Source organism: Anneissia japonica, unplaced genomic scaffold (genome assembly GCF_011630105.1).
Source record: "Anneissia japonica isolate Jap-2015-1 unplaced genomic scaffold, ASM1163010v1 scaffold4024_len430915_cov183, whole genome shotgun sequence".
Classification (NCBI taxonomy): domain Eukaryota; kingdom Metazoa; phylum Echinodermata; class Crinoidea; order Comatulida; family Comatulidae; genus Anneissia; species Anneissia japonica.
The window spans coordinates 47,899-52,727 of NW_022726558.1; the positions used below are offsets into that span (position 1 = coordinate 47,899).

General features: G+C 38.7%; 1 protein-coding gene across 1 annotated transcript in view; it reads left to right on the plus strand.

Moving 5' to 3' along the window:
• Positions 1-313: 313 nt before the first annotated feature.
• Positions 314-4,829, plus strand: part of LOC117113293 (thioredoxin, mitochondrial-like) — a 23,346-nt gene continuing 18,830 nt past the window's right edge. The window contains exons 1-2 of the mRNA XM_033256598.1: positions 314-329; positions 2,666-2,669. The gene's annotated coding sequence lies outside the window, so the exon portion shown is untranslated. The remainder of the gene's footprint in view (positions 330-2,665; positions 2,670-4,829) is intronic.

Consider the following 4,829-nt stretch of genomic DNA (forward strand, 5'->3'; position numbering starts at 1 on the left):
GGCTTGTCTTGTTTTTAAAATCCAAGACCCAATTGGGATATTCAAATTTATCCTGGGCGTTTAAGTTGTATTTCTATGGTGCTGCTTTTCTCACTGGGATTATTTTTGTGTGGCATGTTGGTTGGAACATTTCTGTTCCCCACCTTGGCATTTTTTTTAGCGGCTGCGGCGGCCGGTTTACCCATGGGAGCCGGCCCCGCTAGCAATCCTGCTTCGGGACTTTCATCGTCCCCTATTGGCATCCTTTTTCGAAATTATGGGATTTACCACAATCCCATTTGTTTATCGGTTCTTGGTGTTTTCTAAAAAAAAAAACCCAAAAAACAACTGTGATGGGGAAGCCAGGAGAGGAATTCTAAAAAATAAAAGTGGGACGACTAATGTGCCGCTGCCCCGGTGATTGGTTGTGAATGACGTCATCTATACGTTGCAGCCAATCACCGGGAGAAATCCACGCACCCGTGGAAGACCCCATGGGGAACCCCGCAAGAAGTGCGGAGGAGAAAGAAAGAACGAGATACACCGACGAAGAACGAGGACAACTTATACCAAAGATACTAGAAATACAAGATAGAGTTCTCGCATTGTAAAAATGAGGCGAAAGTCGTGCCCAACGTAGGCGGCGCCCTTCTTTTTAACCATGCAAGTTTCCTATACTTCGTGCCCAACGTACAGGGCGCCCTTCTGTTGCTAAGTATATCCAGACGCAAAAGGCGCCCTTCCTTTTCCACTAATGGAGGAAAACTTTTTCACTAAGAGGGCGTCCGGCCATGCGATTCTGCGCTGTATTGTTGTTTTATTCTTACTAGTGAATGGTGAGTATGTCCACTTTGTCATATATAGTATCTCGAGTAGTGTAAGAATCTATAGAAACCTAGCAAATCTCTATATAGGCTAGGGCTGGTCCTTCCTAGGCCTAGCTAGGGCTAGGCCAAGTGTACAGTATATAATTAAGGTTTAGTCTAGCCTAGCCAAATAATACGCAGCGTGAAATTACGATCATAGTAATTGACACTACTAGGCTATTTCATAGCCAGTGATAATTGAATCATTTGGTTGATGAGATTGCTCGAGGCCTAGCCTACTAGGCTAACTAGTAGGTTAGTAGTAGGCTAGCCTAGGGCCTAGGCCCTCTACCTGGGCCTTGTTGGCCTAAAATAAATATAAGCCTCAAGGTTTAGGTCTATATAAATATAGTATAATAATATTTAATATGAAAATAGGCTCCTACTTATGCTAGCTAGGAAGAACACCTAGGTCTAGCCCAGCTAGGCCTACATATAACCAAAACATAATATTCCTATTGTAAAAATCACCACCAGCCAAACTAGGCTTGCAGTCCTAGCCTAGGACATATCTAGGCAGCTAGATATGTGTCAGCCGAAGGCAGGCTATCATTGTTAGACTGACTAGCCTAGGCCTGGTCTTACTTTAATATATGCACTTGTCTAGAAATTCCAATTATTTGAGACATTAAAATAGTTTATATCTCTGACACTAGTGAATCCTAACACTACAGTAAGATTTATTTTTATTTCATTTAACTCAAAATCATTTTTAATTCAAATAAATGTATGCAAAATAGCTAATAGTTTTTAATAACATTTTAACTGTCTGTGCTAATGTAATTTAAATTCAGTGCACATTTTTAATAAACCATAATAGAGGAGTGTCTGGTTTACTTGCAGGTAATTATGGAGCCTATTTCAGATGAAGAGCCAAACTTAAATTGTGTTTGTCATGTGGTGCAAGACATTGCGACGGTTGAAGATTATAATGTCCGAATGTTTATCGATACCACTTGGAAAACATTTCTGGAGTGTGTAAGCAAGTGGGAGAACCTTGATGGTGTTGAACAATTCCTATCAAAAAAATGTAGTGGGATAGTGCGTGAAAATAATAGTTATCTTGGTAAGCCTAAGATTTATCTTGAAGAGGTAGCTGCATGCAGCCCAGAATTTAGTCAAGGAACATCAGATAGTACAGAAAAATGATTCCTAAGATCATGTACTGTTAAGGTTTTAACCTCAGTGGCACGTAAAAGTGTACATGTTTTGCCACCAATTTGTATCATTTGTTCAAAGCAGAAGCGCAATAATGTGACACGATGTTATGAAAAGCTGGTGTCATGTGAAACAGATGGGAAATCATTATTGAAAGCAGCAGAATTGAAAGGTGATGACGAACTCCTCATACAGATACGTGGAAAAGATATGGTAAGCATTGAAGTAAAGTACCATAAATCTTGCTACTGGTCATACACACGTTGTTTAACAAGCAAAGAACTTGAAGGCACAAGAAGGTCCCATATAATGTATGCAGAATCTTTTCACAAGTTTACTTGTGATGTCATTGACAAGAAGATTATTGAATGTGGTGAAGTTATGCGCATGAACACCTTAAATAAATTGTTTGTCAAGACCATTCAAAGCACTGAAGGAATGTATGCTAAAAATTACAGAAATTATACATTAAAAAAACGACTACAGAAAAAGTATGGAGCCAGATTGGAGTTTGTACGTGTTCATGGGCATCTTTGTGAACTTGTCATGACATTTGAAGGTGATAATACTGTACAAGAAAGGTAGCATTTAGCCTACATGAAAATGATTCTGACTCCAACTTCACATCAACTGATACAGGTGATGAAAGTGAGGAAATGCAGATAGGTTTACAGACACAACAGAAAGATCACATTGACCTGTATCATGCTGCTATGCATCTTCGTCAAATCATCAAAGATGTTCAGCCTCCAGACAAGTGGCCACTTCGAGCTGAAGACATAACTCTGGAGAAATGTGAGCAGTTGGTTCCTCCAATACTTATGAAGTGTTTTGCTTGGTGTACAGGAGCAAGTGATGATGTGAGTGATAAGGAAACCGTAATTCCAGTGGACACTAAGAGGAAACTCTTAAGTCTATGTCAAGATGTTGTATACTTGGCATCAAAAGGCCGAGAAATGATGCCAAAACAACGATTGCAATGCTGCACACGCGTCTTTTGATAACCCACTGAAAGTTTGTATCACTTTGTGAAAATGAAAAATCCATTTTCTTTGGTTTGACGTGTGCTATGGCTAATTAGTCTAACTACATAATATAGTTTCATTAACAAAAATTAACTGAAAAGGTAGAGTTCGATGAACATAATTCGAAATGTCAATGGAAAAGAAATTTAAAAATTGTAAATTTTTAGGTTTGTGTCACTTCGTGAAAACAGTGACTATATGCATGAAGACTTAATTTTTATGAATGTAAACCAATCATTATTTTTTTTTAGTCTTGTAGTTAAGACCTTTAACAGAAAAGGTTTAGTTTTTAATTCAGTGCTTTTACATTGGACTTGTATGGTGGCATATGGAGTATGCATATACTAAGCAATGATTTGTTATAAAAAAAAAACAAAATGTAAAATTTTATGGATGAAATACATTTTACGAAAATTCTGATCATTGATCTCATTTAGGTCATTAGTATGCAACAAATCCAAGATGTTTGGGTACACTATGCTATTGAATTTAGGTTATATTAAGGTTTATAAAGTATAGATCTTTATATGTAGGCCTATGTACTAAGTACTGTGTGATTTTAATAAAACAAAAGTTAAATCCATACACAGCCTTCTGTATAGTGTCTGTACCCAATTGGCTTCTGTATCGTGTAAAAATTGAATTTTATCCTGATTCTGACCTCTGACCTAATTATTATGCAAACATTTTTCATACAATTTTAGTGAATTGAGTTATATGATGACATACATAATATTCATATGATATACTATTGTAAGAGTAAACTTGTGTAAACAAAAGACTAGTGATTTTGATGAAAAAAGTTAAATCCATACGCAATAGGCTTCTGTATCATGTATAAAATGAATTTTATTCAAATTCTGGGCCCACAGGTCAAGGTTGGGCCCACAGTCTGATTTGAGAAGGATTAATATTAACAAGTCTGGAGGACCTGATAACATTCCTCCTAAGATCTTACGAGAATGTGCTTTTGAGCTCAGCATTCCCATTACAGATATTATCAATGCTTCATTGGCGCAAGCAAAGATTCCCTCTCGGTGGACAAAGGCCAATGTCGTCCCTGTACCAAAGCAATACCCGTCTACCATTGACAAATTGCGCCCTGTCTCTCTAACGCCAACATTAGCAAAAATTGCTGAAGGCAGAGTGGCAAAAATTGTTACTGATAAGATAGCTAGTAGTTTAGACAGTAGACAATATGGCAATCAGAAGGGTGTATCAACCACTCATTGTTTAATTAATATTTACCACCATATCATGAGTGCCTTGGAGATGCCGGCCAATATCAGAACTCTGGTGTTGACTGACTTCTCCAAGGCTTTTGATATGGTGGATCACACCATTGCTTTTGAGAAGCTTTTACAAATGAATGTACCTCCTGAAATAGTTCAGTGGATAGTCGGCTTTATCTCCCAAAGTTCTCAGCGTGTTATTTATAAATGGGCGTTATCTGAATGGGCTACCCTCACAGGTGGGGTTCCTCAGGGAACCCTATTAGCCATGGGCGGCGGAACCGGGGCCGGGGGGCCCGGGCCCCCCCCCCCCACTTTTTGGCGAAAAATATATAATGTCTGGAGAACTTTGTATGATCGGAAATGCAAAAAAGAAGGAGGGGAAAAGGAGAAGGATGGGAAAGAGAATGTTTATCCAGTACCCGACCGAGTTACATTTTCTCGCAATTCACATTGGCGGACCTGGGAGGAGGGGATCATGGGTCCTGACCCCTCCCTTGTGCAACAAAAAAAAGGGGAAAAAGAAAAGGATTCTAGACCTACCTTTTCAGGACCCGTGGGCTGATTTT